The sequence below is a fragment of the Aulonocara stuartgranti genome (genome assembly GCF_965226115.1).
Source record: "Aulonocara stuartgranti genome assembly, chromosome: 12".
NCBI lineage: Eukaryota > Metazoa > Chordata > Actinopteri > Cichliformes > Cichlidae > Aulonocara > Aulonocara stuartgranti.
This window is the reverse complement of record NC_138948.1, coordinates 14,220,670-14,234,388: the sequence shown is the minus strand read 5'-3', so window position 1 is coordinate 14,234,388 and position 13,719 is coordinate 14,220,670.

Here is a 13,719-nt window from a genome sequence, read left to right as displayed (position 1 = left end):
AAAGCTGTTTAACACAAGAGCTGAAAGTTAAGGAATAAGACTGAATTATTTACAAATAAGAATGGTTACAAGGAAACATTAATTCAACGGAAGATTATAAATCTAAACAGAGATACATGTGCTTTAATGATGGGGCGGTAATATCAATAAGCCTATTACCTTACACAGTCAGCTTTTTTTGCCATTGTGGCTGGATCTGGCCAGAGCAACTGTGCTGCTTTATAGTGTATTTTAACGTTTATGTGAATGCATTTATAATTAGATTTAGACAACCTGTGTTAGATTATTCAGTCCATAACCACCCTTGTGTGACTGTGTAGATGACTGCACCTGGGTACAGCACTGTCTTGAGTCATCCCTCATTTCTTAATATTTTGCTAGGAAAATGTGAAATAGTTGTAGCAATTTATTCTTCAATTCTTCATTCTTCAGTGCAGCCTGAACTCTTAGACAAGCTTTCTCGTCATTTCTTTAAGTAGTCTTCAGGAATGGTTCTTTAGACTTATTGAAAGACATTTTAAAGCTCTCTTTTGAATGTTGGCAGCCTTTTCTTCTGTTCTGTGTCAAAATGATCCAATCTAGCTTCGATGATGAGTTCCACGCTCTGGGGAGGCTAATCCACGACTGACAGTGTGCTATTCTGTGTTTGTCTGTACAAGTATGCCTTTACTTAAAGCATACTTGGATGCAGAAAAATGAAGCCATTGCCTCTTTGATACTTTCCAGATGGTATTGTATGCTGGAATAAAATTTGACAGTACTTTTCTGCATTTGTAATTCCATCAACTTTGACAAGATTCTGAACACCACTGGTTGAAATGCAGCCCCAGCACATGACAGAGCCTCCAACATGTTTTACAGATGGCTGTAGACACTCACCGTTATACATCTCTCTTGACTTCATCCATACACACTGACAATGATTTGAACTAAAGTTCTCAAATTTATCACTCCACAAGTCCTGTTACCATTATTTTTATCTTGCCAAGTTCAGCATACTGAACTTTTGTCCCTGTTTCTCTTCTTTAAGAATAGCTTCTTGACAGCCATTTCTGATGAGGCTTCAGTGAACAACAGATTGTTCAACTGTGTCTGGTTTTTGTCCTATTTCTTAAGGACATGAATTTCAGACACTGTTCATCTCCTGTAGATACTAGCTTTAAACCTACCAATTATTCCTTTGTCTATGAAAATGGTCAGCTAGGAGGACTGGACTGAAAATGAATGAAAAAGCAGCCAATGTTTGAAGAAAAACTTTGAAAAGTCTGGAGACCTATTGCTCAAGACCACTTTTAAAAATGACAAGAAGCCCTGGCTCCTTGGAAGCAAAATATAAAGAGGAGAGAGCCAAGACTTTTGCACAGTATTACACTTGTTTCATTGTACAGGAACCTAGAAAGGACTATGAAGTTTCTGCAGTGGCCATATCCCCCTTAACTACCTTTGGCTGTGCCATGGGCTTTGACACTGAACAGGGAAAAGCTGTGTATTATTATTCCAAAATACTGCAGTAAAATAGTACTATTGTGCCCTATAAGTAAAGAAAAAATAATGGAACTCATATGGATTTTAACGACTTAGTCTTATAGATTGGGATGTGCTTAAATTGATAAAATCTCAAATGGATACATTTATACTTGTAAAGACAATTCAGATTTGATATATGCCACTCCATGAGCAGGATTAGGATAAGTTCAAAGGTGAAAAAAGTGCAGTGTTCTAAAAAAACAAGTAGTAGTAACTCCAGTAGTGATGCATGGTAATCAAAGATAACATTTAAAGCTTTTATAATCAACACTGTCAGTGAAGTGGCAGACATAGATTACCATTCAGAATTGCACTGTAAACATGTGGATAGATGTTCTGCCAAGGAAAGTTTTTATATTCATACTGTATAGAAGTGACTTATGGTATACAGACCAGGGTAAAGAGAGGGTGGTTGCAGGGTGTTTGCCTAGATGCCTCTGTGCATAATTATATGTGTGTGTTTTGTGAGTGTCCTTGTGCTAGTGTCCCTGTGTGTGCAAGATAACAAGTGATTCATCATAACAATAAAAGAGAGAATAGAACATGTCCTAATCTGGTTTTTTAAAGCATAACAAATACATCACGTATATCCAGTCTTTCACCATATGGCTTTGAGGAGTTGTGATGCATCACGTCATCTCACATACAGCACTCCAATGTTTATCCAGGCCATAAGAGAACCCTCCTTAATGGTTAGAGTGATAATGCATAATAATAAAGATACATAAAACTGAGACTTAACTTTCTCTATACGATGAATTCTGGATGAATGTGCCTGCAGACCTTGGCCAAGGGGAGTTCTAGCAGAAAATAATGTTGTGTCTCTGTTTCCAATAAAACAAAACAGTAAATTATTTACAGCGGGCCACTGAGCGTGCATCCACCTCATTTGTATTCCTGTCGCCACGGTGATAGATGTGACATCATGGTGATGAATTAAAGCGTAGGGATTTTAAAAAGCGCTTCTTCCGGAAACCAAGGACAGATGGTTATTTTTTATGAGAGCTACAGAATAATCAAACCAAATGAGCGAGACTATTTTGATAGACAAATTTCCCAGACGTGGACAGACGTGAAGGTGCCTGTGTAAATATGAAAATCAAGATTTCTATTTCCAGTAGCTGGCTGTGATCGTTTCTTCATAAGGTTAGGACAGTCACAACAGAAAAACAAAACATGTTTACAGCCTCAAGATAGAAAATACATTCATATTCATAGGGAGTATTGATTAAAATTTGGCAATGAATATGTAGTCCCACATCTCTGAAGTTCCCACTAAGTTAGAGACCAGGGTGAAGTAAATCTCCACTTGTCATCCTTATCTTAAACTGCCTCACTGACTGCCCTGTTGCACTTGTTTCAGTAAAGAGAAAATTCAACAACATGTAAAAGCCCAGATATAGACCCACACTCCCAAATGCACACGCGGTGGGACAGAACCTGCAATGTGATTTCATACAAATTTGCTCTTTCACAACCAAGGTCAGCATATGGGTCTTAAAAAATAAATTGCCTCTGAAAGCTTTCCCAGCAGATGGCGGCCATCTTGGCTTATTGGTGCATAGGTGCGATTTTTGAGCTGGGTTGTGCTCTATCACAGCCTCCCCTGACCGCCTGATTGAACAGAGGTGTAACAGCTGAATTACAGTCTCACTGTTGGACATTAACCCCCCTTTATCTGGACTGAAATAGTCATTACTGATGACACCCAACGTAATTGCTAATTTTACGCTTCAGCAGGCACATTTTCCACTCTTCTTCTCCTCATTCAACTCCTCTTTCTTTTCTATACAAGTCCAGGCTTAAGTTATTCACCCCTCTTTTCTATCTTTCACTATATCCCAGTGGTAAGAGCTATTTATACTTGTCTCTCTTACTGAGATGTCAGTCAACAAACTCATGGGAAAATAGCAAGGAAAACATAGCCCCCTCCCTTTTTTCACTCATGTTCCCATGTGTAATTTTATCTAAAGCTTTGTGTAACCATTCATCTAATTAGTATTCTTGTGTATCATCAGCATAAAAACCACCCCCGACACTTAATTAACCTACTTCTGAGCTCACATATAAACACAAACATTTAAACTCGAAGGAGCTACATGTAGTTTTTACTCACCTGTTTCAAACACTGCAAAAATATAACACAAGCGTCAAGTTCCAGAAATACCCTCACAGACAGATAGATGGACATAGCCACCTTTTGGCATCATCCATCCAACCGACTTACTTTTTCGTGATCATTATTTGTTTTTGTTTTTTTTAACAACACTAAATTAGCTGCACATTGCATGCTTCTACAAAATGTGAAATAAAATGGTAGCCCTCCTGTAAAGAATATGGTAGTTCATGTATAAAGTCCACATTAGACCATAATTTATTAAATGAGCACCATAATGTTGCAGTTGAGAATTGCAGATGGACAAGTTTGGTTTTGGTTGTTGATAAGAGAACAGCACTTGCTAGAAGACATTGTGCTAAAGGTGAAGGCGGGATTGTGGTGTGGGTTTGTTCTTCAGGAGTTCTCGACCCCTTAGTTCCTGTGAAAGGAACTTTTAATTCTTCAGCATACCAAGATATTTTGGACAACTTCATGCTCCCAGCTTTGTAGGAACAGTAGCGACAAATTCCATAAAAACATGGATGAGCGAGTTTGGTATAGAAGAACGTGACTGACTTCAACCCGACAAAACGCCTTTTTTGTTGGATTAGAGCGATGGAATAATTATGGAAGAATGGTCAAAAATTCTCATATACACACTCCTAAACTGCATGGAAAACCTTCCCAGAATAGTTGGTTGTTTTAGGATTTCCAAAAATCTTTTTTGTTCGAGAGAGCAAAAAAAACAAAACACCCACAAGCTTCTCGGATGCAGAACAGTATAAAAACTAAACTAAATTAAATAATACAACATATTACAACATTACAAAATATAAACAAATAGCTCCAATAGATACAAATAGGTCTAATCATAAATGTCCCAGTATATCACACAAATTAAACATATATGGTTCATGCTGAGGTGCCCCTATTATCATACTGAATAAATATAACTGGAATAAACCCATATTGCTCATCAAAATCATTTCTGTCTATAACCAAACTAATTCTCAAGAAGAAGAGCCAATTCTGCAGGTCCCCCTAAAAGCTGTTGCATCAGAATGGTAATTTAGTTCATTAATTGCTCTCTACAATATTACAGATGTAATAATAATAGATAACATGACCCTTTGGCTACACTCTGCTATCAAACTAAGAATTTATATCCCAATTGCCAGCTCTAATAAGTTCAACCCACCCCTCATGTTGAGGGATTGGTCCCTGAGCCAGAGGTCATTTAACAATAAAACTTAAATCGTAATAAGCTGCCTGCAGAATTTACCTTTATTTGCAGTAACTGGGTAACATGGTAGAGAAAGGTCTGCATAATGAATGCAGTGTTTGTCAGACAGAAAAGACCTTTCACTCTGTAAAATGATGTGTTCTTTTCAACACTAGCATCCACCTTTCCAGTCAGCTACATGTCCCTCATAATTGTGCAGGGGATAATTATTACACTTAATCTTTTATGAAATTCCCAAATGATTCCCTATCTTCCCTCAAGAAGCGACAACGTGACATTAAGCCTACCATTATCACATTGTGCTGGGAAAGGTTACTGTGCTTTGCAAAATTAGTAGATGACACGCACAAAGCACAAAAGGGCTGGTGTGCTATGGAGAAAATTACTAAGAAAAAAAATGGGGAAATAAGAGTGTAACCTCTGATTTGTTGTTAATATTACTGTTAATGCTGAGGACTGATGGAGTCCTAATGAGACTAGCAAAATCAGTGTATTAACACATAGAGACTGAACCAGATTTAATCTGTTTTTTACCCCACACTAAAATCACATTTCTCACACTGTGGGCATTATTCAACTCCTTTATGGAACTAGAACTGCAACTTTAAAGACTCCAAAAAGCAAGAAAATTTCAGGATACATCCTGAATATTTTAATTCACATCTCAGAGCAACAGCATAAGGCCATTGGCATGCAGGTGTGTTAGCAGAAGACGGCTTTTTTTGTCAAGGTCAGCGTGACTTCTGAACTGCTGCATCCACTCGGTGACTGACAGCAGATAGATGAGAAGCAGAAGACTATTTTCAAATATATTTTCATCCCACAAAAAAAATATCAAAAAGAAAAACAACTGTAGGTACTAAAATAAGCCCTCATGTTTGAACCAGAGGGAGCAAAGGTCTTGATCTTTTGTTGGCACTGGCCACATGCTCATCTGCATTTGCACCGAGGTCAGCTCCACTCACCAGGGGAAATCAGCTCTCAAGGATGAAATGCAGGTGAGCAGACTGCCCTTGAATGAGGCATCATGTGGCCATACATAACAGATAACTGTTCAGGAAAAAAAAAAAGGTGTGGTAGTACAAAGTGCAAGCACGTACATGTTTAAGGATGTTTGACAAACAAATTTAATTTGGCCATGAGAAGAAACTCTCAGCTTTGAAAACCAAAAAAAAAGATCTTAAGGAAAACGAGCTTACAAAAAGGTTTAATTAAATAATGTAATGGGAAAGATGACAAGATGTCATTACTATTAATGCTTATCCCTTTTGTATACCAGGTTTGTGTATTCATAGAAGCTTGTGTGAGTATCTGGCCTAATGATAATGTGGACGTTGACAGAATGAGTGGGATCCTATGAATTTATTTTTCTTCACTTTAACTAAGTACTAGCTATGTTTACTTATTTTCAGTGAGATAGTGAAATTAACATAAAAAAGGCAATCTGTGCAGAAATGATTGGATGTCTTTTTGATATGAAACGGAACGAGAAATTGTAAGCAAAGCAAATTAGCATAAACAAATACTTAAAAAAAAGATTTGTGTAGTCCTGAAATATTCTAGTAAGTCTCGTTTATTTGTTCTTTTTTTGTCTCGTCACCATAATGGGTATGGATATTGATGCAGTCTGACAAAACTTTGAAATAGCTGTTTTTCAGAACTGTTTTCATTTCCTTTGTATCATTATACCCAAGTGGCCTACTTACTGGAAAAGTACGTGTGTACTCATATAGCCTACAGTATATTAGACTGACTTTTTATTGAATAACAGTGCTATTTGGAATAAGGCAGAAAGCAACAAGGTCATATTAGATTGTGAATGAATGAATGATACTCATTAAAACCACTATCTATGAAGCTGTGACATCCCCAACACATGCTCTCATGCACAGACAGACACAGATTCAAAAATATGAGCTTCTCTGGAGAGTATCATTGCAAAAAAATGAGACAATGTACACAAAACGGGATTGCCCTTCAAAAAGCAATGAATTTCAGACGTTTAAATGAATATCTCGAATGATAATAATAAAACACAATAGAAGGTGTGTGTGTGTGTGTGTGTGTGTGAGTGTGTGTGAGAGAGAGACACATCTTAAAGAACACAAAAGTAAAGTTTTGTACCTTATTTTTTAGTGAGTTTAAGATTCAACAACAGGACTCCCAGAGCAAATAGACCAGGGACACTTAAGTGTGGCTTGATTGGACTTTGGTGACCAATACAACTCATTACCAGTGGTACCTGCTTTAGGCCTGAGTCACTCAGCGAACCGAAGGGTGCAACTTTTACTTTGAAGGCAAACTTTACTGGTGAGTTATTGTTATTATTATTGTATCTTTATTTCAGACATATACAGAAAAAAAACAATATATACACAAGTACACATACTTGCATTTACAAATACGAATATATATGTTAATACACACGTATGTGCTCAGACAAAACAAAAAAAAGAAAATAAATAAAATAAAACAGAGTCTAAATGACATGAAATGACAATTATTAAGTCTGAAATGGAGTAGGAAGAAGTATAACATACTGCAAACACTCAAACACTCATACGTGAGTGTTTGCAGAAAAGATGCATGTAAACTATGAGCAACCAAGGCACTCTGCTAACAACCAAACCAATCACAAGGAGGTTTTCAGTGCAGAACCATATACCTGTTTGGAACATGTTTTACCTAGAACTGCCAGCAACCATTTTTCCCTAGCCACCTGTGGTCAGGGAGTATCTGACCCATGTCCAGGCCTTGGTGACTAGAGCTTTAGCAATTAGTTTCAGTCTCCAGCAACCACCTGCCAACCAGTCAGGGAATATGCATTTTCCCTTTTTGACCGATATTTGGCAGATGGTCACCAAGAGATCTCAGGGCCTTAAGTAGGTTAACTATGGCACTTTCAAATATGAACATCTAATTTTTTACTTCAAATTGTCAAGAAGCATTGTCCTGACATATGTTTAAAACCAGAAGAATTGTAGCATAGCAACAATATGTTACAATAATAAGTCATGACAGATATATCCTTCAGATTAGATGCGTACCACCACTCCACTACTTTGTATTTTATATATGTATCTACTGAAAGGCTATAGTTATTAGTTATGTGCAGATTCCAATGAGATGCAGCTGTCATCAGGCAGCTTTACAAAACAAAGAAAATTCATGTACAATAATAAGGGGGGTTGTTAGAGTTGTATCTCTAAAGCAAGTAGCACTACTTAATTAACAAGATTTAAGAAGATGCTCCATCAGTTTAAGAAGAACACACACAGGTTTGTATCCAACTTCTGATCTACATCTAGTCACTTCACCACCCTCTGCTTGCAGGGCTGTCCTACTTCTGTAACTGCCTAAATCTACTGTAAGCTGCATTTTCAACTTTCTCCACTTAATCACTAAATTTAACTAATTGCACAGAGGTGATCGACTGAGGTGATTAACAAGGGAACAAGAGCTGAAATGGCAGCAGCTAATGAGGCACACTGGGACTCAGAGGGTAAGGCTGTGTGGTTGCTCCAACAACAATTTCAGTAAACAACACGCTGACTCATCCAGTGACATAAAGACACAGAGAGAGCACTCACCACCCTTTTAGCTGCACTCATCACATTTATACACACACAAAACTGATTTTTTATATGCATACAATGAGCTGCAAACAAATGCAAGTATACAGTATGTGCACAAAGGGCTACACCGCTAGACTTGTATACAGTCAGAAGATGTTGTTGTCAAACTGCTATTTCAAAAGTCAACAGTTTCCTTTTTCCCTCTGGTCAAACCTTCATATCTCCCTCATCCTTTGCTTTCACCCCATAGACGGGGGTCTGTCTGCTGACAGACTTTCATACTGCATGAGGGAGGTTTAGTCTCTGAATGACTCTGGCAGATGTGTTTTTTCTGACTTTCTATCTCCTCTCCTGAATGATCTGGTCTTGGTATTAACCCTTCTTTGGCTAAACTAAATAAAAGGACAATACTACAGATACCAACCACCTCTGTTTGCTTTGTTTGTTTGCCATCCTCTCTCCTCACCTCAGAGGAAAGACATGCACAGGGTCTCTGCACATATACAAATGTCAGTGAAGCCTCATGGCTAACTATGCAATGCTTCTGCTTTGCAAAAGGCCACTTGAAGCAAAAAGATTCTGCATTCACTGCAGTATTACTCATGTGTTAGTTGACGGGCACCTGAAGGTATCTGAATCAGACTATTGATCTGCACGTTGTCCAGGGACAGATTTATACTTTGATTTCCCAGAGTAAACACAGTGTGTTTGGATAGCGTTATAAACCAAAACCTAGTCTGTTGACTCCATTTGTCATATATATTCACTGTTCGATAATTCAATAAAGTGTTTGAGACAGCAGCAGGGAGGAAATTCAAGGCAAGTGTGTCTCAGTAAATGTATTTCTGTTGGCTGGACAGAGAGACTGGGGGATGGAGGAGGAGAAGGATGGGTAGGTGGAGAAAAGAGGTAAATAGGTAAATAATATCTCCTTCTCTTTCTTTCTTAACTATGATCATTTGTGCTCCTTTTCTTCTTTCCAAGGGTCAAACATAACTGTTGAAAATTGTAAAAAATATTCATAACATAAGCTGCAAAATAAGCTGCCACAAAGCAGGAAACACATTGCACAGACCCTTCATAAAGGCTTCATAAAACAGGTCTTTTTGTTGAACTTGTGTTTCCTGAATGCAACACAAAGTCTTGGCCAATTGCTTCCAGAGAGATTTTTACAGATACGACAGCCCATTACAGCTGTTCATTACTTTAGCTCAAATCTGATCTCTCTTTGGAAGTGAGAGAAAAAAAGAGAGAGCGAGCATGCAAGAGAGAGAGCAAGGGAGAGTGAGAGAGGTATCTAAGATTAATATACTGACAACCTAGCAAGCCTCAAATTCTCCCATCCTCATGAATATGGATGAACAAAACCACCAGGAGAGCATACACAGCTATCTTTAATGCTTTAATGCGCATTATGGCAATAATAAGAGAGAAGCTACTTAGATCATATAATTCTCCAGAGTCCCATCATAAATAACAGCTTACATGTAGCTTACTAAGATAAATATGTGGATGGATATGAGAAATGGAACAGCTGCATTCACTCAAGCTTAGGAGACTTTTTCCCTCATGCATGTGAACTCCAACTGATCACAAATCTTTGCTGTGTGTGTGTGCGCCACATGCACACACATTTGTATTTGCGTGAAAAATAAAATGCTAGGGCAATCATATCTCCAGAAAATATCATTGACTCCCATTACACCCACAAAGCTCTCTGTGCCATTACACCACAGGGCAAATTAGCTACTATGAAGATGAATGGCTCCACAAAAACACAATAACTTACTATTTGGCATGTAGAATTACCTATGAAATATTAACAGAACTACTCATCAGAGCCATCAGAGTTGAGATGCAGAGGCATGCGGTGCAAGGTACCAAACAAAAAAAGGATATTTGACAAATATATTTATGGTGCATCCTTGCTTGCACAAATGACTAGCCAAGCATGTAGGTGCATGCCAACACACATGAGCTAATACAAATGGCAGCATATTGCAATCACACAGAATATCCCTCACCACTCATACACACACATATGCACACACATATCCTATTTATCCAACTAAATGTGGAGCCATACATTATCCGTGGCTTGACAAGAGGCCATTAGTTACGGTCCCTCATCCAGATATCAGACGGTGAGCCCCTCCTAGAAATTCTCTACTTCACATCACACTGACAAAAATGATGCCAAAAGCCCAACAGTCTTTTACACACACACATTTAAATTTACATTTGTAGACAAATCACAAAACATCACATTCAATTGCTTAGTCGCTGGGATAGATAAGCACATTACTGATGAGCCAAGCCGAGGCAGAATGTGTCAAAGTGTTTGATGTTTTCATATATATGGTATATGGTTTTTACATTACTGCTTTTAGTAATTAGATAAAGTATTTGATGAAAATTTAAAGTTTGTGGTTTATTTTTTTGTAGAATTAAATTCATCCTCATAATCAGGGTTTTTTTTTTCCTTTTTTTCTTTATGAGTTACAGTACTCCCCTGCAGATGTGGACACTTAGGCCATATGTGTACACTGTAGGGAAGAGTAGTGACGAGCTGCTGGTCTTAGCCATGCCCGTACTCAGTGTATAAGCTTTATGCGAGCTAAGTTTGCAGGGGTCTGGCCATTTGACTGCCTTCTTCTGCTGCCTGACAGTGAAAGATGTGCTGGTAACGAGGTGGCGATGGACAAACTATGTAATGGGAACCCAACCTGTGAGACAAGCCATTAATCTTGGTAAGGCAGAGATGACCGGTGGACTATGTCTGTTCACTGTAACAGGAACAGTAACATTAGGATTTCATGCCTCTCTTGACTCCTTCCAGGCGTGTCCTGTGTTCTGCTTTTCTGAACAGAACACTACGACATTTCCCAATGGATCTGAACTATAACATCACCGCTGGTTTTGTATTCATAATGCCTCTAAGAGCAGGGGAGATGATCTACGTAAGTCAGGTCATGGAATCATTAAACAATTCTCCGTTAATAAATAAATATGTCAAATTCAAGTCGACTCAAAGTTTATGTGGAGTGAAATTTGGCAGCGCTTATTCACAAGCATTTTTCTGTGTGCTTGGGTTTCCTCTTGGGTTGCATAAAGAAGTCAGTCAGGTGAACTGGAGACTCTGATTTGAGCTGTCTGTGTAACCCTGCTAATATTTAAAGACATATTGAAGAATAATGTGGTGTCCTGTGTTTATTTATGTAGAAATTATGGAGCTGATTATGAAACGAGGCCTATGTGGCTACAAGGGATAATTCAAACATTCTGACACATTAAAGCTCTAATAGAAGAAAAAATCTAACACAACTGAATAAATAATAAAATCTATAATCCCTGAACCCTCCTTGAGGAATGATTAAAAACTAACAAGTCGACAACTTCACAATCATATTTAAGTAACAATTCCAAACTATTGTTTCGAATCAGATTTTTCTGTGTCCTCAGAAAAGTTAAGTTTAGACACTAAATCCAGCAAATTGTTATTGAGCCAATTTTCTTGTTACTTGTCACCTTTAGTGAACTCGCTGGAACAGGTGTAATTTATTGTCCATGAAGTGAACATTAGCCAGAAAAAGTAAAGTAAAAGCTGACCTGGTTCTGCTAGCTTTTAGCTTAAATACCAGTCTGGTTCACCTTGACACTATACTGCCTTGGTGCAGAGCTTTATAGATGTCCATCACTTGGGTACAGAGTGAAACGAAAATGTGAGAAAAAAAACCCAGAAATGTAAGCTCCTGTTCAGCTATCTGTTGAAAAAAAAAACCCTACAAAAAAATAACACTAAGATTTTTGTCGTTTATCTGGTGTAAAATGTGTGATAAAAAAATAACCAAAAAGCACTCAAGAGAGCACAAACCTCTACCAAGGCAGCTCAATCTCTGAGCAGTGCTTAGTTTTATGGGAATAGTGTCATATTTAATTAACATTCATTTTGTTTTCTTTGTTCTTTTTAAACGTACCCTCCCACTCAATGTTTAGACACATCTTCTCATTTCATGTCTATTTTCATTGTAGATTCTTGTCAAAGGCATCAAAACTATGAATGAACAGATAAAGAATTATGTAATAAATAAAAAATTGTGAAATATCTCGAAAGATGTTTTATATTTTAGATTCCTGAAGATAGACACCCTGTGCTTTGTTGACAGAGCTGCAAACCCTTGGCCTTCTTTCAGTGAGCTTCATGATGTAGTCACCTGAAATGGTTTCACTTCAAAAACGGGTCTTGTCAGGGTTCATTTGTGAAATATCTTGCCTTCTTAATGGGGTTGGGACCATCAGCTGTGTCTTGCAGAAGTCAGGTTTGTATGCAGCTGAAAGCCCTATTTGACAACTGTTAGAATTTATATTATGGCAAGAACCAATCAGCTAAGTAAAGAGAAACGACAGTCCATCATTACTTTAAGAACTGAAGGTCAGTAAGTCCATAAAACTGCTAAAACTTTGAATGTGTCCCCAAATGCAGTCGCAAGAACCATCAAGCACTACGACAAAACTGGCTCACATGGGGACCACCCCAGGCCAAAAATCACCTCTGCTGCTGAGGATAAATTCACCCGAGTTAACAGCACCTCAGATTAGAGGCCAGGGAGTTTCAGTCGCAGACACATCTCTACATCAACTTTTCAGAGGAGACTGTTTGGTCAAATAGCTGCTAAGAAACCACTACTAAGGAAAAGCAACAAGCAGAAGAGATCTGCTTGGGCCAAGAAAGACAAGGAATGGACATTAGACCAGTGGAAATCTGTGATTTGGTCTGATGAGTCCAAATTTGAGGTCTTTGGTTCCACCCACCCTGTGTTTGTGTGATGCAGAAAAGGTGACCGGATGGTCTCTACATGTGTGTTTCCCACCGTGAAGCATGGAGGAGGAGGAAGTGTGGTGGGTTAGGGGTGCTTTGCTGGTGACACTGTTGGGGATTTGTTCTAAATTGAGGGCACACTGAACCAGCATAGCTACCACAGCATCCTGCAGCGACATGCCATCCAATGTGATTTGCGTTTAGTTGGATTATCAAACAAGCACACCTCCAGGCTGTGTAAGGGCTATTTGACCAAGAAGGAGAGTGATGGAGCGCTGTGTCACCTGGCCTAAACCCAGTCGAGATGGTTTGGGATGAGGTGGACCGCAGAGTGAAGGCAAAAGCGCCAACAATTGCTCAGAAACTCTGGAAAATCGCTCAAGACTTTTTTTTTGTTTACTACATAATTCCATGTTTCCTTGATGCCTTCAGTGTACTTTAAGAAGTGCAGATAAAG